Raw genomic sequence first — 23,930 nt, forward strand, 5'->3', positions numbered from 1 at the left:
GATGGTCAGCTGCTCTCTCAGCCTGGGTACCCTTGTCAAACCCACAGTAGACATGTTCCATGAGCAAGAAATAAACTTTTGTTGTTAAGAGTCACTAGGATTTAGGGATTGTTTGTTATTGCAGCAAAACCTAGGCTAATCTGACTGGTACATATACTCACTTTCCTTTCAGCTTTTTGCATGTTGGAAGCACTTGGGAAGTGATTTCTTAAGTTGCTTATTTTCCTCCTCATATTTACAGCTACTATACTGGCACTCTGATACCACTGTGGGCCATGTTCAGTGGCACAGAATTTGGTAAAACAAGAGTAGGAAAGGCCAATCTTGTGTCCTTGCTTCTTACTTAGGGTCGTGAGGGTGTACACCATACTTCAGGAAGTACTGAAGTGGGGTCATGAGGATAACGAGGTCCTTGAGTGTAGACGTGTATCCCATCATTCTAGGGGGACTCATTCAGCCAACATGTGCCGAGCTGGAACTCTGTGTTGGATGCTGTGCTAGGTGTAGGCAGGTGGGAAAAGATGTGGGTGAGAAAGCCAACAATCTCAGCCCAACACTCTTCTGGACGTGAGCCAAATGGCCTGGGAGTAGAAAGGCAGGAATGACTAAGCCCATTTTTGGAGATTCAGGTGTACTTGAGTCCCATCATTAAAGAGAGCAGGACTTACCTGGGTCCAAAATAGTTTGGGAGCAAAGCCAAGGGCACCAAGTATGCTGGTGGGGAAAATTCTTGGCCGCTAGCTTCCCAGGCACATTAAACAGCAAACCCCCAGGAACCATGGTGTTCAGAAAATCTGTGCAGAAAAGTTGGTAGGTTAGCTCTCCCAGCACTTTGTTGTTGAGGGACGGGGATTTGGGCAGCTGAGGAAGCCAGTTTCCATCAAGTGTTTAGAAAAGAGCAGGGACTTGATCTAACATGATGCCACAACGAACGGGAACAGCTAAAGCCAGACTTTCTCCTTGGTGCTTGGAGGAAATCTAACAGCCCCAGGAGTCAAGAGGGTGTCAGGTGGGGATTTGGAGGTGAAGACTATGGGAGATGAAAGGGCTTGGGCATTGCTGTGGTTTCAGTTTTCAGATGGAGTTGAGTGTGGGTATGGCAACATTGAAGTTACTATTTTAACAGAATGCTTCAGGAGACCAACAGATCATCAGCGTGAAAGTCTTCTGCTCAAAAAAGGGCAGAAAAGGGTTGTCGTTGTTCAGTCGCTAAGTTGTGTCCGACTGTTTGCTACCCCAGGGACTGTAGCATGCCGGGCTTCCGCATCCTCCCAGAGTTTGCTCAAGTTCATGTTGATTGAGTTGGTGACGCTATCAAACCATCTCATCCTCTGCCACTCAAAAGGGAGAAGCCTCTAATTTTGGCAGATCCAGGACACACCCTTCACCAGAAAATACATGCTTTTCTCATACTATACATAATGAACATGAAGCTTTTCAGTAAAATGATGAGCTTAACACCCTTTAATAATATGGACGCCATGAAAATGAAAATGTACTCAACCTTGTCAGTAATCAGTAAAATGAAGAGCGATGATTTGTACTGGTGTTATCCGACTGAAATCCCAAGTTTGTGCAGGCTCTACTGAGGTATAAGCTACGTTTTTTCCTGCTGGACTTAAACCTGGACGGATATAGGGTGATGCTGTTACCGTCTTGCCACCATAAAGGGAAAGCTTGTCTGAGACTGGAGCTATACCAGAGGAAGGAGAGACTAGATGGAGAGGGGGAAAGAGAGAGAGAGATCAGAGCCTGACAATACCAGTGGAGTCCCAGGATCAAGTTATACCTGAGGCTGGTACTCCTCTGGACTTCTCAGTTAAGTGAGCTAAGTTTGAGACTGATTTTCTACCTCTGGCAAGAGTTCTAGCCAACAAAAGCATAGTAATAGGGGAGAAAAGGCCCATGATATTTGTCACTTTTGAGTGTTTACTGCATACTGTTATAAGCTCTTCATTTAATCCTCCCAACAAGCCTGTGAGGTAGGGTACTGTTGTTTCTTTTGGTTGCATTGGGTTCCTTGTGGCTACATGTGGGCTTAGTTGCCCCTCGCAGCATGTGGGATCTTAGTTCCCTGACCAGGGATTGAACTCGTGTGCTCTGCATTGGAAGGCAGATTCTTAACCACTGGATCACCAGGGCGGTCTCAGGATAGGCCAATCTTATCGTCATTTTACAAACAAGGAAACTGAAGGAACTGAAGGTTCAAGATCACACAGCCAAGTTTGACCCAGGTAGTCTGGCCCCAGAGCTTGTACTCTGAACTACTGTCTCATCAGAACTCTTGTTGCTTTCTCTGCAGTTGATCAAGCCTGGCTTTGCCTGAAGGTCTGTGTGCAGAGCCAGTGGGATCCTGGACATGCAGTCTACGAGGAAAATCCACATGGTGTTTTCAGATTCATTGTCTTTCTGCATTTAGAAGCTGATGATGATTTTCCATTCTTCAGTAAAATGCTATGGGATTATTTTGGTAATCAAATGTTTGTTGTTGGGAATGAATAAATTGTTCTCATCACCAGATTTGGTCATCTCACTTTGAAGTTGCAGAAGCAGGGCGCCGGCTTGTTCACAGTGGCATTCACTTCCACTTTGTAACCTCATATAATATATGCTGACGGTCTTTCCCCATTTGTAGTCTCTGGGAAGATGTTATTTATGATCCCTGATGCCAGAGGAAAAAAATTAGGTCACTACCTCACACATCTTCCTTTAACCATCCAAACGCGTGGTTCACTAGGCAGAGATGCATTTTCTGAAGAGAACTGGCTCTCTTTATTTTTTCCTCTTCTAGTCCAACTTTTCTAAAACCAAGACTGCTGTGTTCTCAAATGTTTGCAGATAGCATTTTGAAATGATGCCAAATGTGTTTCTTTTTCTTTTGTGAAGTAGGTGAGCTGCAGCCTCTGTTCAATGGTAGCATCATTATATTTTTTATAAAGTTGCTTTTGAACTGTGGTGTTGGAGAAGACTCTTGAGAGTCCCTTGGACTGCAAGGAGATCCAACCAGTCCATCCTAAAGGAGACAGTCCCGGGTGTTCATTGGAAGGACTGATGCTGAGGCTGAAACTCCAATACTTTGGCCACCTGATGACTCACTGGAAAAGACCCTGATGCTGGGAGGGATTGGGGGCAGGAGGAGAAGGGGACGACAGAGGATGGCTGGATGGCATCACCAACTCGATGCACATGAGTTTGGGTGAACTCCAGGAGTTGGTGATGGACAGGGAGGCCTGGCGTGCTGCGATTCATGGAGTTGCAAAGAGTTGGACACGACTGAGTGACTGAACCGAACTGAAAGTTCTTTAAAGGGCTTCTCAGGTGGCTCAGTAGTAAAGAATCCACCTGCCAAGCAGGAGACACAGGTTTGATCCCTGGGTCGGGAAGATCCCTTGGAGAAGGAAATGGCAGCCCATTCTTGCCTGGGAAATCCTATGGGCAGAGGAGCCTTGCAGGCTGCAGTCCATGGGATTGCAAAGAGTCAGACATGACTTAGTGACTGAGCGCAAAGTTCTTTAATCCCTGAAGCACTGACTCTCTGCATCTCATCTCCCTCTTGCCATTGGAGGACACCCAAGATGCCAGGTGGCCTGCTCCTCCCACTGGGGGCCAGCCCCTAGGTGCCAGGGTTTGCACTGCGTGGCCCGCACAGTGTGGACAGGCAGACCTGTGCACGTGAGCTCTCTGGAAAGCTCCATCTCAAATACTGATGTTTCATGGTTGACACCTTATAAAGAGAGTCATTGGTCCACCTTGTTCCTGCCAATTATATCAGCGTGGAATTAAGCTTTTTTTTTTTTTTGGTTTTGGTTTTGGGGAAGTCATAGTCTTTTTAAAATAATTTACTTTGTTGTTTTTGCAAAATACACAGACCCTGTGGAATGTGTTTTTTGCTTCCTATTGTACCCTAAAATTGTGTAGAATTTTCATCCCTTGAGAATTAAAAAACCCCTGTTACACGAAGATCAATTGTTAAGCCCTTGTAGAGACCCATGCAACATTTATTCTCAAACTATTTTGCGTGGGGGGATACTGACCGAGCATGCAGGTAGAGACTTTTGAGTTGGATGAAGGTCACATCCAGGGGGTTTACTTAGTAGTTGTGGAACTTTGGGCAAAATACTCCATGTTTTTGAACCTCAGTTTCCCTCCTCCATAAAATGAGGAAAATAATACCTCTGTGCAAGAGATGAGGAATGTACGTATCTGAGGTCGTGTGGTTGTTTAGTCTCTAAGTCGTGTTAGATTCTTTGCAAGCCTATGGACTGTAGCCTGCCAGGCCCCTCTGTCCATGGGATTTCCCAGGCAAGCATACTGGAGTGGGTAGCGGTTTCTCTCTCCAAAGGATCTTCCCAACATGGGAATCGAACCCGGGTCTCCTGCATTGGCAGGCGAATATTTTTTTACCACTGAGCCACCAGGGAAGCCCATCTGAGATATAGCAAGCATTCATTAAGTGATTGGAGGAGGCAATGGCACCCCACTCGAGTACTCTTGCCTGGAAAATCCCATGGACGGAGGAGCCTGGTAGGCTGCAGTCCATGGGGTCGCTAAGAGTCGGACACGACTGAGCGACTTCACTTTGACTTTTCACTTTCATGCATTGGAGAAGGAAATGGCAACCTACTCCAGTGTTCTTGCCTAGAGAATCCCAGGGACGGGGGAGCCTGGTGGGCTGCCGTCTATGGGGTCGCACAGAGTCAGACATGACTGAAGCGACTTAGCAGCAGTAGCAGCATTAAGTGATAATTGCTTTTTTGTTTTTTATTGACACATAGTTAATTTACAGTAATGTGTTAGTTTCTGCCATACAGCAAAAATATTCAGTCATACCTATGTATTAATTCTCTTTTAAAATATTCTTTTCCATTATGGTTTATCCCAGGATTTTGAATATGGTTCCCTGTGCTATCCAGTAGGACTTTGTTGTTTATCCATCCTGTGTATAAATAGTTTGTATCTGCTAACCCCAAAGTCCCAATCCTTCCCTCTCCCACCCCTCAGATAACTGCTTTTATTATTACCCTTCCTTGTGGCTTTTCCCTTTCCATGCGATTCCCATAAGAACTTAAGTACCAACCATTGGGTAGATGTAATATGTGTCCAGATATACACTGTGTCAGGCAAAGCTTGATCAAAGTTAGGACTCAAACCCACACCAAGAACAGATACTGGAAACATTAATTTGCTTACAGAAAGATTCACCTTTAAACTAAAAACTTCCCTCATTCATTTACAACTTCCAGTTTAGGCTGCTTTGGGGAATTTATTCCAGACAGTTTGGGATCTGTTCTCCAGGACCTTGTCCTAGACACAGAGGAGATGGGGCTTCATTTGAAAAGTAATTTAAGGTAGAAGTCAAGATGTAGCTAGTCCATTAGAGGAGCCAGAAGGCAGAGGAGAGGTGGAGGAGAGAGGGGTGGGGAGGGGGCCTGGGGAGGGGCAGCCTCGGAAAGCAGGGGATGCTCCCTTAAGGGGAAAGGGTACCGCATAAGAGGAAGGCATGTGTCAGGGTGGGAGAGGAGGAGAGAGGAGAGGAGAGAGGGACCCCCAGCTGCTAGATGAGGAAAGCCACGAGCAAATGGTTAAAATATTGCTCGCTTCTATTACATCATGAAAAAATGGCAGTGACCAGAGCTGCCTGGATTAGGAAAGAAGGCTGTAATTCCATCTTGGGGCTTCTGGTGAATTGAGCTTGTGGTTCTGTGGTTTATGATGTCACCAGAACCCCTGGCTGGAATTACAGCCTAATTTACAACTTGGTAAGAGGGGAGGCTGAGGGTCCATCATCCGTGTTTCAGATGTGGTGAGGACCTCAGGGTCAAGGTCCGCCAGGGAATCCAGACTGGCCCCTTCACCCTTGGTGGGTAGGTAGTCTCAGTTAAGCCCCTTTTCCTGTTCTGTCCTCCATCTTTCCTCCATCTCCCCATCCCTCCCGCCTCATTTCTGTGAGTTGCACAGCTTGATTTTCCCATGATTTATTTTCTGAAAAGCCCATGTTAGCTAGATTCCTCTGGCCTTCATGCTCATTAAGTTCACAGTTCAAACCTTTCCATCTCAAAACCCACCCAAGAAAGACTCAAATGTGGTATATTTGACTGTTAAATACCCCTACAATGAATTGGGGAGCTCATTTCTGTCTTTTCTTCTGCCCCCAACCTCCCACTTTAGCATACATGCCAAGGTTTGGACATGATGGAGCCATGGTACCGCTGATCCAGCGGTGACGCCTTAAGAGTGACTGTTCATAGCCTCCTCAAACTTGGCGCCATCTGGTACCCCAGTGTCTTTGGTTAACCTAATTCCTCAGCCTCCATTTATTATTCTTCAACCTTTAGCAAAGGTTTTCTGAATATTTATTAAGGTACCATGAAGCCCTGGCCTCAGATCTGGGGATATAATGGAAAGCAAGATAGATATGAATGCTGTCCTCCAGAAGGCTCCTCCTGCCTGCTTAAGTTGCAGAGATCTCAAAGGTATAACATCCCAGCCCTTATTTCCAAATCCATCCCTGCTTAAGGATTCCATTTCAGTGTCTGCCGCTATCAAGCAGAGATCTAGGAGTGTCCGACTTTTCTTTCTCCCTCATCCCCGACATCCAAGCTATTGGCTAGTCCTCTCCATGGCACCTCCAGGATGGAGCTCTTCTGGACCACTTGTCTCCATTTCACTGACATCATTTTACTCCATCAGCTCTTAATGACTGCAGGATTGCAATAGCGTCCCAATGGTATCTCCTAGTTCTTTATTATTCTCTCTAATCCAAGAGTTCTCCAAGCGGGGTCCCCAGACCAGCAGTAGCATCAGCTCCTCAGAACTTGTCAGCATTGCATATTCTTGGACCTCCCCCAGACATACTAAATCAGTCTCTGGGAGTGGGGCCCAGAAATCTTGAGTTTTACAAGCACCCCAGGTGATTTGGGGGCAGGCTTGTGTTTCAGAACATCTTCGGTTCCTCCTCTGACTAGAACTCCTGTCCTCTGACTAGGACTTTCTTTTTTTTTTTTAATGCATTCTCTTCTTTTTAAAAATTTATTTTATTCAAGCATAGTTGATTTACAATGGTGTGTGAATTTCTGCTGTAAAGCAAAGTGATTCAATTATATATATACATATATACACATTCTTTTTCATACTCTTTTCCATTATGGTTTATCACAGGATGCTGAATATAGTTTCCTGTGCTGTACAGTAGAATCTTGTTTTTTTATACATTCTTTAAGTTGTAGTGGTTTGCTGATTCCAAACTCGCAATTCACCCCTCCCCACCCCCCTACCCCACCTGGCAACCGCAAGTCTGTTCTCTGTATTTGTGAGTCTGTTTCATAGATAAGTTAATTCGTGTCATATTGCAGATTCCATCTGTAAGTGATACCTTATGGCATCTGTCTTTCCCTTTCTGATTTATTTCACTTCGTGTGATCATCTCTGGGTCCATCCATGTTGCTGCAGACAGCACTACTTTGTTCTCTTTAATGCCTGAGTAGTATTCCACTATATATACAGATGTATTTACTTACCGCATCTTCTCTATTGACTCAGCTGTCAGTGAACGTTTAGGTTGTTTCGGAGTCACAGTTCCCGGTTGTGAGTAGTGCTGCCATGAATGTAAGTGTGCATGTATCTTTGAATTACAGCTTTCTTCAGATACGTTCCCTGGAGTGGAATTGCTGGATCACATGGGAGTTCTATTGTTAGTTTTCTGAGAAGCCTCCATACTATTCTCCATAATGGCTGTACCAATTTACATTCCCACCAACAGTGTAGATACGTGCAAGAAAGCTATGTTGCTTCAGTCGTGTCCAACTCTTTGCGACCCCATGGACTGTAGCCCGCCAGGCTCCTAGTTCCACGGGGTTCTCCAGGCAAGAATACTGCAGTGGGTCGGTTCTTAACCACTAGTGCCACAACAGTGCTCCACATCCTCTCCAGCATTTATTGTTTGTAGACTTCTTAATGATGGCCATTCTGGCTGGTGCAGAGTGGTACCTCATTGTAGTTTTGATGTGCAGTCTCTTATTTACTCACGTTCTACAGATGAGGGAGCTGAGGCCTGATCTTAGAAGGCAGATTGAGAAGACACAGGGCGGAGCAGCTGGCTGTGGGCAGGGCAGCTGCTTCTCAGCTCTCTTGGAAAGCCTGGGCAAGTCTGGGTTCCGTTCCCGCCCTTGCTCGGAAAGCCCTGGGCCGCCCTGCGGGAAAGGACCTGAGCTGATGCTCCTTTGTTGTTCCTCTTTCCAAGGGACACGGATTTGCAGTGTATGCTCAGCAGCCAGTGACAGCCTCCTGTTCTAAGAGAAAAATGGACACTTTGGTTCCCAGCCATTCTGCCAGAGAACCGAAGATCACTGCAGTTTGGTTTTTACAGACTCTGTACCACTCTTGCAGCCTGGGACTCTGAGGTGCAAACTTGGCCAGCCCAGTGAGGTAATTTTCGGGGTGAGTTTGTTTACTTTAAACCCCATACTGCCAGTTGGGTCAGATTTTTACGTGATGATTTTGTGTTCTGCATATAAGGAAGTACTACTGCTCATTGACCTCTGTGAATATGCCCAAAACATCTTGCTCCAGAATAAACTCGTGCTTTGCTGATGAAATGAAACATACTGGGGCCACACTCAGAATAGAATGTCCTTGGCCCGGTGATCCCTTGTGAGCTGCTGACAAGAGCCGGAGAGCGGGCACTGCCACGCTCCGTACTTGGAGCTCCTGACTGAGGGCAAGAGCCTTCAGAATATGAAGCCGAAAGCTGTGCTGGGAGACAGGCTGTGGGGGCATGCGCAGGCTCCCTGGACAATTTACAGTGAGTATACACTCTCCCGCAGCATTTGAGAAGTGGCAGTGGAGGGCCAGTTGGGTCCAGGAGGGGAGCCCAAACAGTCACAACTCAGACCTTCTCAAAGCAGTTTAGGTTGTATCTTCATGGAAAATGGACGTTGTTTGAAAATCTGCTCAGAACACACAGGCAGGCTGACCATCACTAGTGAACTGTGTGGCCGAAGTATCCTTTTTATGTGGAATGTGGAGGTTAGGCTGGGCTGTCAGGGGAGCTAGCAGGTCACTTCCAGATTTTTAGTCCAAGTAAAGGAGAGGTAGGGGCTTCCCAAGTGGCGCTAGTAGTAAAGAACCTGACTGCCTGTGGAGGGGACATAAGAGATGTGAGTTTGGGTTGGGAAGATCCCCTGGAGGAGGGCATGGTAACCCACTCCAATATTCTTGCCTGGAGAAACTCATGGACAGAGGAGCCTAGGGGGCTATAGTGCATGGCATCGCCAAGAGTTGGACATAACTTGCTGAGATTATTTTGCTCAGTGTTTTGAGCCATGTTCTTCAGCTGCAAGCAATGGAAACTCTCTGGAAATTTGTTGGTAGGATGTTGGGGGCACTCATATTGTAGGAACCATGGAAGGATACAAGTGCCACTTGGAGGTGCAGAACAATAGGGTTTATTCAGCACCGGTGCGGGCTTGGTGGGGTCGCCTCCAGAGGGTGAATGCCCGCACTTTGTTCTGGGTATCTTTTATACACCGCAAACTTCCAAGTCTTTAGGGTTTTCCCACTCAAACAGCTCAGATTCTTCCCCTCCCCAGGCAGCCCAAGTTCCCACCAAGCAAGCAAGATCACAGCAGCGAAAGCGGGGAATGATGATCAGCAGCTGTTAAAGCAAGATAACAGAAGCGGAAAGCAAAAGGTTGTTACTCTAATTGGGTCTTTGATCTCACTCCCATCTCAGAGGATCAGAAGAAAAGCTGAATTTCTGCAATGGACAGCTCTGGGGACCTGGGTGCTTGCTTAGTTGCTTAGATGTGTCTGACTCTTTGCAACCCCATGGACAGAGCAGCCTTGCAGGCTGCAGTCCGCGGGGATTCTTCAGGCAAGAATACTGGAGTGGGTTGCCATGCCCTCCTCCAGGGGATCTTCCCAACCCAGGCATCAAACATAAGTCTCCCACATAACAGGCAGATTCTTTACCATCTGAGCCACCAGGGAAGCCTGGGGACCTGGGTTCAGTTCAGTTCAGTTCACTTGCTCAGTCGTGTCCAACTCTTTGCAACCCCGTGAATCGCAGCACGCCAGGCCTCCCTGTTGATCACCAACTCCCGGAGCCCACCCAAACCCATGTCCATCGAGTCAGTGATGCCATCCAGCCAACTCATCCTCTGTTTTCCCCTTCTCCTCCTGCCCCCAATCCCTCCCAGCATCAGGGTCTTTTCCAGTGAGTCAACTCTTCGCATGAGGTGGCTGAAGTACTGGACCTGGGTAACATCACTTAAACCCCAGTGTTCTTGCCTGGAGAATCCCAGGGACGGGGGAGCCTGTTGGGCTGCTGTCTATGGGGTCACACAGAGTCGGACACAACTGAAGTGACTTAGTAGCAACAGCAGCAGCAGCTGCAACATCACTTAAATGCTGTCTCAGGAGCTTTACCAACATGTCCATCAAAGCCTAACCTTTTTTTGGTCTTGTATCACCCTATTCTACACCCTATTGCTTCTGCAATGGCTCATAATGGCTCACTGGGTAAAGAATCCACCTACAATGCAGGAGACACAGGAAATGCAGGTTTGATCCCTGGGTCAGGAGATCCCCTGGAGAAGGAAATGGCAACCCACTCCAGTATTCCTGCCTGGGGAATTCCATAGACAGAGGAGACGGGCAGACCACAGTCCATGCAGTTGCAGAGAGTCAGAGATGAAAGAGTGCATGAGGGCATGCCCTATTTTAGCTTTGAAATTTCTGGGTGACCTAGGGTCTAACTGACTGTATCTTGGGTGCAGTACGCACTCATTGGGCAATGGAGCACAGGGTGCCTGGATTAACAGGCTCATCAAGATATGCAGTGTGGGGGGGTGGGTAGGGAGAAAAGGGGAAGAACAATGCCCCCAAAGAAAGGTGTGTTGTTATCTGAAAAGGGGGGCATAAGTGCTGGATGGGCTGTGACAGATTTCTCTTACTCAGAGGTAATAAATAAAAAGGTGACACTTCAGACTGTCACATTGCCCATCTGTTGAGGTCATAGTGAGCATGACTATGACTTTTGGCCTTCCTAGCCCCATCCTATGGAACAGTTGCTTAACTATTCCAGTTGGCTGGTGTAGGGACAGCATTTCTATGTGTCATCCATGACTTGACTGTAGTGCAAAATCCTGGCTATTTCAGTCATTTGTCCTATCTGCTGTATGGGTAGAGTGGAATGGACAAGCTTAAGTGAAGCCATAAGGACTGGAATGATGATACTGGGGTCTGTCTTTTCAGTTTGGGACTCATAAATATAGCCTTTTGTTTTTCTTTGGTCAGGGTTATTTGCACATGTTTCTTGGACCAGCAGGGCAAAGGAACAGGAAAATACGAGGGAAATTGACAGTGACCCTTAAAAATATCTTGGTTAATTTTTAACTTAGTTTACTCCTTTGCCCTCTTGGGTTAGGTAGGCAAGTTATATTGTTAAATTTCCACTAAGTAGTATTCTTACTATGCACTGACAGTGGAGAAACAGCTCTAAGCATTATTTTCCAAAGCATACTTTAGTTCAGTTCACTTGCTCAGTTGTGTCTGACTCTTTGCAACCCCATTGACTGCAGCACGCCAGGCTTCCCTGTCCATCACCAACTCACAGAGCTTGCTCAAACTCATGTCCATCGAGTCGGTGATGCCATCCAGCCATCTCATCTTCTGTTGTCCCCTTTACCTCCTGCCTTCAATCTTTCCCAGAATCAGGGTCTTTTTCAATCAGCCAGCTCTTCGCATCAGGTGGCCAAAGTATTGGAGTTTCAGCTTCAGCATCAGTCCTTCCAATGAATATTCAGGACTGATTTTCTTTAGGATGGACTGGCTGGATCTCCTTGCAGTCCAAGGGACTCTCAAAAGTCGTCTTCAACACCACAGTTCAAAAGGATCAATTCTTAGGCACTCAGCTTTCTTTATAGTCCAACTCTCACATCCATACATGACCAGTGGAAAAACCATAGCCTTGACTAGATGGACCTTTGTTGGCAAAGTAATGTCTCTGCTTTTTAATATGCTGTCTAAGTTGGTCATAACTTTTCTTCCAAGGAGCAAGCATCTTTTAATTTCATGGCTGCAATCACCATCTGCAGTCATTTTGGAGCCCCCCAAAATAAAGTCTCTCACTGTTTCCACTGTTTCCCCATCTATTTGCCATGAAGTGATGGGACTGGATGCCATGATCTTAGTTTTCTGAATGTTGAGTTTTAAGCCAACCTTTTCACTCTCCTCTTTCACTTTCATCAAGAGGCTCTTTAGTTCTTCGCTTTCTGCCATAAGGGTGGTGTCATCTGCATATTTACTGATATTTCTCCCAGCAATCTTGATTCCAGCTTGTGCTTCATCCAGCCCAGCATTTCTCATGATGTACTCTGCATATACATTAAATAATCAGGATGACAGTATACAGCCTTGATGTACTCCTGCCGGGAGCCAGCATGGGGAATCCTGCCCATGGCAAAGGTCATGAGGAAGGGGGCATGACAAAATGCAAAGGTGGGATCAGGCCTCAGGGGTACCCCCTGGATTTTCTCGAGCATCTACCCCCAAAACCAGAGTCTGCCTGCTTTACTATATTATGCCTTTTACCAACTCCTCTGACATTAACAGGGGGCTGTCCCCCCACCACCTTTTTCTGGAAAAAGTTAGTTTAGAGCTTTTAGATAATAAGTCTCCTGGGCATAATATGAGTGTTTCAATCCAAAAACCCCTCTGATGGCTTTCTAGCCTGCCTGCCAGACTCTTACAGCTGCGCATGTGATTGTTTGCGGCCTCCCGACCCCAAGAGGCACAGGAAGCTTAAAACATCCTAAGAATGTAGGGGCTTCTGAGGAGTCAAAATCATTAGAATAGGACTGATTAAGGGTTTCATTTGTTGAGCCAATACTTGCTGCCAAGTTTTCATATCTTTTATTTGTAGATATAGTTGGCATGTAGAAAAAACAGGTAGTAGCCCTGGTATTAGCAACATTAGATCTTTGAGTTAAGTACTTTCTTAGTTATAACCCACTGCACCTTTGTTCTACAGGAATGTAACTTTATTTAGTACTTTGAGGGTGGTGCAGATTAAAGAAAAAACACTTCAAGGGGAAATGAGTTTTCTGGTTGATAGACATTTATCTAGGAAAAGAGCCATAAAAATGTTAACAGGCCCCCTGGCCAGAAGATGATGTAAAATCACCTGAGACCTTTTGTATACGGGAAGGTATGCAAAAAGAAAGCCTGGTCTCAATAAGGGTCAGGACTGCTGCCCCTGCATAACTCTGCATATTCCATTATTTCTTTATGTGCAACTTGGGGTATATAAGCTGCTTTTGAAAGTAAAGTTGTGGGTCTGGCACAGATGCTTGGCTCCCCTATGTCATTCTTTTCTCCCTTTTCTGGCTGAATTCCCATCTGAAGTGTAGAGGCTCACCATGTCTACTTATTTGCCCTGGCTTCTAAGACCCATGTGAGAGGGGCCCCCTTCACTATTCAAGCGGGTGCCGGTGGCCTACGTAGATGGTGCAAACTCCTTGTCTCAGAGTTTTATTGGTTCTACGCGTAAACCAAGTTATTCAGCCTCTTTTCTCCACTAATTTTCCTACTACACTATACTTTCCTAATCTCTCTTTTTATTTCTAAATAAATAAATCTCTCCTCGCCGACGCCGTCTCCCCTTCGAATTCCCTGGATCCACTGGGGCTGGACCCTGGCATACTCCTTTCCCGATTTGGAACCAGTCTGTTGTTCCATGTTGGGTTCTAACTGTTGCTTCTTGACCTGTATACAGATTTCTCAGGAGGCAGGTCAGGTGGTCTGGTATTCCCGTCTCTCGAAGAATTTCCAAGTTTGTTGTGATCCACACAGTCAAAGGCTTTGGTGTAGTTAGTAAAGCAGAAGTAGATGTTTTTCTGGAATTCTCTTGCTTTTTTGATGATCCAGCAGATGTTGGCAATTTGATCTCTGCTTCCTCTGCCTTTTCTGAATCCAACTTGAACATCTCGAAGTTCATGGGTCATGTTCTGTTGAAGCCTGGCTTGGAGAATTTTGAGCATTAGTTTACTAGCATGTGAGATGAATGCCATTGCGCAGTAGTTTGAACATTCTTTAGCATTGTCCTTCTTTGGGATTGGAATGAAAACTGACCTTTTCCAGTCCTGTGGCCACTGCTGAGTTTTCCCAATTTGATGGCATATTGAGTGCAGCACTTTCACAGCATTGTCTTTCAGGATTTGAGATAGCTCAGCTGGAATTCTATCACCTCTACTAGCTTTGTTCATAGTGTTGCTTCCTAAGGCCCACTTGGCTTTGCATTCTAGGATGTCTGGCTCAAGGTAAGTGATCATACCATCGTGATTATCTGGGTCATGAAGATCTTTTTTGTATAGCTCTTCTGTGTATTCTAGTCACCTCTTCTTAATATCTTCTGCTTCTGTTAGGTCCATACCATTTCTGTCCTTTATTGTGCCCATCTTTGCATGAAATGTTCCCTTGGTATCTCCAGTTTTCTTGAAGAGATCTCTAGTCTTTCCCACTCTATTGTTTTCCTCTATTTCTTTGCATTGATCACTGAGGAAGGCTTTCTTATCTCTCCTTGCTATTCTTTGAAACTGTGAATTCAAATGAGTATATTTTTCCTTTTCTCCTTTGCCTTTAGCCTCTCTTCTTTTCTCAGCTATTTGTAAGGCCCCCTCAGACAACCATTTTGCCTTTTTGCATTTCTTTTTCTTGGGGATGGTCTTGATCACTGCTTGCTGTACAATGTAATGAACCTCCATCCATAGTTCTTCAGGCACTCTATCAGATCTAATCCCTTGAATCTCTTTGTCATTTCCACTGTATAATCATAAGGGATTTGATTTAGGTCATACCTGAATGGTCTAGTGGTTTTCCCTACTTTCTTCAATTTAAGCCTGAATTTGCCAATAAGGAGTTCATGATCTTGGAGAAGGCAATGGCACCCCACTCGAGTACTCTTGCCTGGAAAATCCCATGGACGGAGGAGCCGGGTGGGTTGCGGTCCATGGGGTCGCTAAGAGTCAGACACGACTGAGCGACTTCACTTTGACTTTTCACTTTCATGCATTGGAGAAGGAAATGGCACCCCACTCCAGTGTTCTTGCCTGGAGAATCCCAGGGACGGGGGAGCCTGGTGGGCTGCCGTCTGCGGGGTCGCACAGAGTCGGACACGACTGAAGTGACTTAGCAGCAGCAGCAGTTCATGATCTGAGCCACAGTCAGCTCCAGCTCAGCTGACCGAGGTGAGCCACAGTCATAAGGAATATTTTATGGGATCTAAACACTGAGATCCTTCAGAAAAAGGTGTGTGTGTGGAGTCAAATACGCTTGTAATGAAATGGAAATTTCATTGTTGGACATTCATGGTACACATTAGCACATAAAAGGAGCTGATAAGTCCTGCAGTAAATAGCCCATTTAGTTTTATCTAGTTTGGCATTTCCTCAACATTTTTGACCACAGAATATTTAAAAATAATACCTGTTACTGAATACCTGTTACACCTCTGGTTTGGGGGGATGTTCACTGGTCTTTCACCTCTGGAACATATGAGGTCATTGGTCATGTCTTCATCTTCTTGGCACTTACAGGTTTCTACACAGTGACTTCAGAAGCCGTGTTTCCTTACATTTGATAATTGTAAACCTGAGGCCTCGGCATACTTCCATGTTGTTCCAGATTTGTAGCGCTAGGGTTTATTTACCCTGGCAGCAAGAGTTAGTCAGGTGACAATGTACAGAGCATCCTGTGAGGCTCATTTGGGAGTAGAGAATGAATAAGGGGATGGATCCTTCTTTAAAGAGCCACTGGGCTCATCGGGGAAGAGGACAAGAAGCAGCTCACTGAGAAAGGTAGAATAAGTAACAATAAGCAGATGCTCAGTGCCAGCTCCAGGATGGGCTCGGCATTCTGTGAGCATGCTGAGGACACATGCCTTATGTACGATGTACATAAAGCGTGGTCACTGCTCTAGAAGCATTCTTTCCTCTTGTTCAGGTGAGGGAAGTGAGCTTCCTGGAGGAACCTTGCTTAATATTGCACAGTTGGTGAGTGATGGAGGGAAGGGTTCAAACTAGTTCTGTTTGATTCTGAAGTCTTTCCAAACACTCCATGCTGCTGCCATTTCCTGACCAGTTTCTCAAACCCCAAAGCTGGAGGTTTTCTGAGACGGTTGTATGTGAGAGTTGTGTCTGACTCTTTGAGACCCCATGAACTATACAGTCCATGGAATTCTCCAGGCCAGAATACTGGAGTGGGTAGCCTTTCCCTCCTCCAGGTGATCTTCCTGACCCAGGAATCAAACTGGGGTCTCCTGCATTGCAGGCAGATTCTCTACCAGCTGAGTCACAGGGAAGCCCAAGAATATTGGAGTGGGTAGGCTATCCCTTCTCCAGGGGATCATTCTGATCCAGGATTTGAACTGGGGTCTCCTGTACTGGAGGCAGATTCTTTACCAACTGAGCTATCAGGGAAGCCCAATTCATAAACAGATTCTTTTAAAAAATAAAGATATTACAGATGAGCTATTCTTAATTTTATTGATTGACTTATTTGGCCGTGCCCTGTCTTCATTGTCGCACACAGAATCTTTAGTTGTGGCCTGTGGGATCTCGTTCCCTGACTAAGGATCGAACCTGGGCCTTCTGTTTTGGGAGTGCAGAGTCTTAGCCCCTGGGCCTACCAGGGAGGTCCCCAGATGAGCTGTTCTATGAGAGCTATCCTGATCTCCTAGTCTCTTCCCCAAAGGTAAACTACATAATCAAATTTGGTAGGTATTTCTCCAGACCTTTCTTTATGAATTACTTATGTACAAATGGATATAATACGGGAACTTATCACACTGAGTGAGTTATCTTGCAAATTTTCTTTTTTCACTCAACAGTATTTTTGGAGCTCTGTACTAGTATGTATAGCTACATCACTTTTTTTTCCAACTTTTTAGTCTGAAGCAACAACTTCTTTTTAAACACAAAAGTTACAAGAATAATAGTTCAAAGAATCTTCAGATAACCTTTCTCCAGATTTAATATTTGTTATATATGTATGTGTATACATGTATGTATACACACACATTATATATATAATGTAGTCTTTGTTGTTATTGTTCAGTAGCTATGTCGTGTCCGATTCTTTGCAACCACATGGACTGCAGCCCACCAGGCTTCCCTGTCTTTCAGTGTCCCCTGGAGCTTGCTCAAATTCATGTCCATTGAAATGTAATCTTATTATACACATAAAATGTAATTTTCTTTTCTGAATCATTTGAAAGTAAGCAGGGAAAATCCCATGGATGGAGGAGCCTGGTAGGCTGCAGTCCATGGGGTCGCTAAGAGTCGGACACAACTGAGCGATTTCACTTTCACTTTTCACTGTCCTGCATTGGAGAAGGAAATGGCAACCCACTCCAGTGTTCTTGCCCGGAGAATCCCAGGGACGGGGGAGCCTGGTGGGCTGCCGTCTGTGGGGTCGCACAGAGTCGGACACGACTGAGGCGACTTAGCAGCAGCAGTGTTCATCATGTCCCCGCTCCTCGAAGTTCTTCAATGCAGGAAAGTAAAATATATTCTTTTACATAGGCTTAGCAGTTATCAGCTCCTCTAAATGTGGTATTGACTTGCTAATTTGATCTAGTCTACCATCTATATTCCATTTTTGTCAATTAATTGATTAATATCCTTTGTAGGATTGCCCCCTCCAAACTAGGATCAAATATTGCCTTTAATTGTCATGTCTTTTTTTGTTTTTCTATTAATATGGACCATTTTTTATAGTCTTTTTTGTACTTTGTGATATTGACACGTCTAAAAAATATTTCTTTATTTGGCTGCATCAGGTCTTAGTTTCATCATGTGGGATCTAGTTCCCTGGCTCAGGATCGAACCCAGGCCCCCTGCATTGGGAGCATGGAGTCTTAACTGCTGGACCACCAGGGAAGTCCAAATATGGACACTTTTGAAGAATACTTTTTATAAAGTGAGCTGTTTCTTATTTTGGGGTTTCTATTGTTTTCTCATGATTAGGTTGATGATTAGGTTCAAGTTAGGCATTTTCAGCCAGGAAGTGCAGGTGACAGGGGCCACATATGCACAATCACAGAGTCCATTTGCCCCTTGTTGGCAATGCTAATTTTGATCACCGGGACAAGATGTGGTCTGAGTTGTCCACTGTAAAGCTATCATTCTTTCCCCCTGGTAAACTAATATGTAGTCTTTTGAAGGCACTTAAGACCATGCACATAGCCTACTCCTTGCCAACACATCCTCCCAGATTTAGCATCCTTTGATGATCCTTATCTGAGCCAATCTCTTCTGAGATGGTTGCAAAATGATGATTTGCTAGCTGTAATGATCCTTCCCCATATACCAGGGGACTTCTGATTCTCTGGTAAGCTAGGACCCTTCCTTCTGCCTATCTTTTTGTTTATTTATCTGTTTATTATTGACTCATAGGTTTGGCCATGTTTGGTCAGTAGAAGCCCCTTCCTGTGTCTTTGTGATGCGGATCTTTTTTTGAAATGTTTCATTACTTTCTGGCATTACAAAATGTTCCACGCTCATCTTGTCCCTGCCGTGTCCATCCCTGGAATCATTTCTCCAAGGGCCTCTGGCTTCTTTTAGTAGGGATGGTATCATAGAGCAAGATCTGCTTGCTGGCATGCTCATTGCTTCTCGATCTCCGTGCTTCTCTCTAGTACAGTCTTTTTACCTGCGACCTGCTACCTTATAGGAAGGTGGCACCATAGTGTATTGCTTGCTCTGGTAATGCATGTTCAGATTGCTTCCAGAGTGTCCCTAGTTCTCTCAGAAAGCATTCTTCTGTGCGCTTTTTGCTGGTATATGGAAGTAGTCTTTCTCCAGAGTGGGTGATGGGAAGTGAAATTGCTTGTTCATAAGGTGTGCATGTTTAAAATGTTGCTAGATATTTCCAACTGATTCTCCATAGAGGCTCCACCAACCAACAGGATACGAGAATCTTTCTTTTTCCACACTGCTTTGGATGCTTGGTATTATCAAACATTTTGTTTCTACATACTCCGAGGGGTGTTAAGTGTTGCATTACTGTCTTAATGTTCATTTTCCTGATGGTGAAGAGGAGCATCTTTTCACGTGTTTATTGGCTGATGGGTCATCTGTGTTTGTGCTGGAGGGAGCAGAGAAAGCCTTATGAGGGCTAGAATAGTTGTGCCAGACCTCACTGGATAGGAAGACTTTGAGTAGGCAGGGAAGACAGGGAGTCTGTTTCAGGCATAGGAAACAGCAGAGCAAATCACAGAGCAGCGCAGGCCGAATGGTCATAGACTTTGGAGACCCAGCTTTCCTGGGGGTGGGGCCCGCTCTTTAATCCCAGCGCTGCCTCTTTCACAGTCATCTCTATGACAGGCTTTGCAAAGAGCCTCCAGAGACTGGCAGGTGACTCCCTGGCCTTCTATTTTAAGACCGTCTTAGAATTCACACACACCCTCCTTGTCTGAGTGAAATTTAACTGGTGCTGAGGTAGCCAGTGTTTTTCTTAAGGAAGTAAAACTAGCTTGTGCTCACCAAAACCTGGATCCACAGAGGGTGCAGCCAACAAAGGAAAGAGTATAGGGAAGTGACCTGCACTGGGATGCAGACTGATGGGTCAAAGGTATTAAGCAAACAAACCTCTGTCTGGAAACAACAGATAGAAACCCAGTGCAACATGGGGTATAGTGATCAGGACCAAAAGGGAGGCCAGCTTTTCACTGTGGCTCAGTGGTCAGAGGCTTGGAGGAAAGCAAAATGGTGTTTAAGAAATAATGATGTCTGGGCTTCCCTGGTGGCTCAGTGGTGAGGCATCCACCTGCCAGGGCGGGAGACTCAGGTCTGATCCCTGGCCGGGAGGATCCCACGTGCCAGGAGCAGCTTGCAACTATTGCGCCTATGCTCTCGAGCCCGGGAACCGCAACTACTGAAGCCCGAGCGCCCTAGCGCCCATGCTCCACAAGAGAAACTACTGCAGTGAGAAATCCCACACGACAATGAAGAGCAACCTCCGTTTGCCACAGCTAGAGAAAGACTGTGCAACAGTGAAGACCCAGCACAGACGAAAATAAGCAAATAAAAAGAAATAGCAATGTCTTACGGCAGGAATCATTTTGTATTGTATACATATATCAAATGATCAGATCAATATGTTGTATACCTTAAACTAATGCGATGTTAGAAGTCAGCTGTATCTCAGTGAGACTGGACCCAAAGAAATTTTGAAAAAAGAAAGAACAAGGAAGATGGTTACAGGGTTTGGATGACATTCTGCCAAGAGATGGGTGCAGGGTCATTTAATAAGGTATAGGAGAGGCCTTCTTTCACAGTAAAAGGGGATTTTCTGGGAGGAAAGAGAAAGAAGAAGGGGCTTCATCTGGAACATGAGGGGTTCAGGTCAAAGGTTTGGAACTGATGGGGACGATCATAATTGTTGATGTGATTTCTTAGAAAAGTTTCTGAAATGTCCTCTTTGTCTTCGACTTAAAGGCACCGATTTTTTTTTTCCTGCTGTAATCATCTGACATGACCTGTGAAATCCCCCGAGGCCCAGATTCTCTGTCAAGTCAGGGCCTTGGATGACTGCAGGTGCAGCCACTGTTGGCCGGTGCTGGGCTAAGGCTCACATATCCGCATGCTTTCTCTGCTCGAGGGGAGAAGCCGAACCAGCAGGACCCAGACTTCTTGGGATGCATGGCTTTGGGGGCTGCACATGTACTTGGGAAAGTAGAAAAGTAATTTTTTTTCTAATGAGTATCTCAACTGACTTATAACAGTATCATGAGTTAGGTATTATTATCCTTACTTTCTCTCTCTCTTGTTTTTACTATGCTGCATGGCTTGCGGGATCTTAGTTCTCCAATTAAGAACTGAACTCAGGCACTCTGCAGTGAATGCATGGAGTCCTAACCACAGGACTGTCAGGGAAGTCCTTAGCATGACCAATTTTATAGTCACAGAAAAGTGAAGGAAGCTCAAATACAATGAACACTCCTGTACTTACCACCTAGATTCAACACTTTTGTCTCTTTGCTTTGTCTCAATATTCTGTGTGTGTATATAGTATCTACAGATATATCTACATATTTTCCCCTTTAGACTGAGTCTTTTTAAAGCAAGTAGCAAACATCATTGCACTTCACCTAGTCAGGAAACAGAAACCACACCTGCTATTTGAGTGGAGAGAATTTACTATAATGACTTAACTGTGCCGTGTGTGCTAAGTCGCGTCAGTTGTGTCCGACTCTTTGCGACCCTGTGGACTGTAGACTCCTCTGTCCATGGGACTCTCTAGGCAAGAGTACTGGAGTGGGTTGCCATTTCCTCCTCCAGGGGATCTTCCCCACCCAGGGATTGAACCCAGGTCTCTTATGTCTCCTGCATTGGCAGGCAGGTTCTTTACGACTAGCGCCACCTGGGAAGCCCATACTAAATATGTTATTAACTAGGTAACCAGAAAAATAACATGAGGACTCCTGGAAATGATGGAGGAGGCAATTTCAGGAAGCAGCTACTGTCCTTTGGGCTGGTGGCATAAGGGACAAAGGTGAGGGTTATTAAACCAGATTTCTACAAGAGGGCTCCCTGTTGCTGAGACTCTCCTGTCTGAAGTCAAGATCACTCGAGTTATGGCCCTGGGACCCAGACCTCTGAGAGGGGGCTGGTTAAAAGGTGCTGGTGTCTCTATGGGGCTGGATTTCGTGGCTGCTGTAGGAAGGAAGTCCTGTACTGAGATGAAGGGGACAGTACCGGAATGGGAAGCAGATGGGAAGAAGCAAGTCCCTTCCTCCTCCAGCCTTGCAGGCTCTCTCTTCTAGCATCTTCTTTTGGCAGTTCCTTTCATGTGGTTTGCAGTGTCCGAAACCCAGCGTCACAAGGCCAAGAGGGTGAGTTTGGAGCCAAGAGACAATATTTTTAATTACTGGTACAAACCTTAAATATTCTATCATTCATCTCCTAAATTAAGAAGTTTCTCCTGCATGTATACACTATCATTGTCATGCCTAAGAAACACCATTATTATTATCATTAATATGCAATCATTTAATAGTAATAATATAATTTAACATCCAATCCCTGTTATTCCCCCAAATGTGTTTTATGGATGGGATTTTAATTCTTTAGGGATTAGAATGCAGTCAGTGTTCCTGCATCGCATTTGCTTGATATATCTCCTTAGTTTCATTCTAGAACAGCTACTGCTTCCCTTCTGTTTCAATAACCATGACAAGATAGGCCAACTGAGTTGTACAAATTGTCCCACATCCTGAGCGTCTGAGTGTTTCTTCACGGCGTGGCTTTACCTGTTCCTGTCTCCCCAGCAGTTCCTGTAGTCCAGAACTGAAGTGTAAAGCCTTGATCAGATTCATTCATTTTTGTCAAGAATACGGCACGGGGGTGATGTGCATTTCAGGGCAATGCGGATTTTAGCATATGAGTTTTCATCTCATCTTAAGACATTTATTAACTTCAGACATACTTTTGTGCCCTTGGGAACCAAAGCTGAACAACTGTCATGAAAGTGGGGGAAGAGCAACCATTTTCATTGTAACAGGCGCTGCCCATCAGTTCTGGTAGAACTTGCCCTCGTCCCCCTCGTGCACCAAGCCCTCCCCAGTCACCTTCTGGCATCATCTGGAGATATCCTGTACTGTGTCCTGGAACGTCTACTCACGGAGATGCAAGCGTCCTGTTTTGCTATCTTCTGGGTCCCCCACGAGCCCTGCAGGCCATGTGGAAGACAGTCGGACATCTGTCAGCCTCTGGTTGCAGCCATGGATACAAGTCTAGGGGAGACCAGCTGAAGAAACACCAGCTGGGCCCAGGCCAAATTGCTGACATCCAGAACGGTAGCTAATAAATGATTGCTTTAAGCCACTAAGCTTTGGGGTGGTTTCTTATGGAGCGAAGGCTAACTGGTACATGTGCCCTTTGATGGGGGCAGCTCCTACTTAGCTCCAGCCTAGAGCTACCAGGCTAGAGTATGGTACCACTATTTTGGGCTTCCCTGGTGGCTCAGATGGTAAAGAATCTGCCTGCTATGCAAGAGAAATGGGTTTGATCCCTGGGTAGGGAAAATCTCCTGGAGCAGGGAATGGCTACCCACTCCAGTATTCTTGCCTGGAGAATTCCACGGACAGAGCAGCCTGGTGGGTTACAAAGAGTTGGACACGACTGGGTGACTAATATTTTTTTTAAATATCACCATACCTTCACGTTTTTTTTTCAGAGAAGAGAAAAATTCAAGATAATTTTTATACGAAATAGTCCAACTTTTAAATGATAGCACTAATTTTAAAATGTTCTGGAGGGGAGGGAGATGCAAGAGGGAGAAGATATATGTATACGTATAGCTGATTCACTTCATTTACAACAGAAACTAATGCAACATTGTAAAGCGATTATACCCCAAATTACACTCCAATAAAAACGTTTTAGAGACTCTCCCAAACATCTGGGGTCTGGACTTATTGCCCTGGGGCAGTCTTCCTCCTTGCCAGGGGCTCCTTTGCTTGCCTCATCACTCTCCCTGATCTAGGGGAAGTGGGCTCAGGAAGGGGGCTCATGAGCCAGTGGCCAGCCTCTAGGGATCCCTGGAACCAAAGGCTTCCTCTTGGCCTGCCTTAGAGCACTGAGTCTTTTAGGGATATTTATGGAAGGACGAGAGTCCCTCTGAAAAAAACACCCAAGGAGATTTCTTCTGCTCCTTCTTCAAGACTGCACAAGATGCCACCCACTCTGAACTTCCCCACCATGTGGTTCACGCCTGGACTAGGGAAAGTCATAAATGCAATCCTTTTTCCTTTTTTCCTTTCACTTGTCTCCCTCACTAGACCAGGGGAACTTCTGTTGGGGCCAGGTCTGGGGGCTTACCTACCTTTCTGTCCCAGACCAATGTGTCATGTCAAAGGAGCAGGTGGTCCT

General features: G+C 45.4%; 1 long non-coding RNA gene across 3 annotated transcripts in view; it reads left to right on the forward strand.

The window, feature by feature from the left end:
* LOC102191373 overlaps nucleotides 1-23,056 on the forward strand; it is a 63,641-nt gene extending 40,585 nt beyond the window's left edge. Inside the window, exons 1-5 of one of the 3 annotated variants that reach the window (XR_001296949.2) lie at nucleotides 1,268-2,470; nucleotides 8,240-8,424; nucleotides 8,515-8,800; nucleotides 21,720-21,892; nucleotides 22,328-23,056. This is a non-coding gene — a long non-coding RNA (uncharacterized LOC102191373). Of the gene's footprint in view, nucleotides 1-1,267; nucleotides 2,471-8,239; nucleotides 8,425-8,514; nucleotides 8,801-21,719; nucleotides 21,893-22,327 lie in introns of those variants that run through there. The other 2 variants (XR_001919802.1, XR_001919803.1) reach the window with 2 other exon arrangements.

Source organism: Capra hircus, chromosome 20 (genome assembly GCF_001704415.2).
Source record: "Capra hircus breed San Clemente chromosome 20, ASM170441v1, whole genome shotgun sequence".
Lineage (NCBI taxonomy): Eukaryota > Metazoa > Chordata > Mammalia > Artiodactyla > Bovidae > Capra > Capra hircus.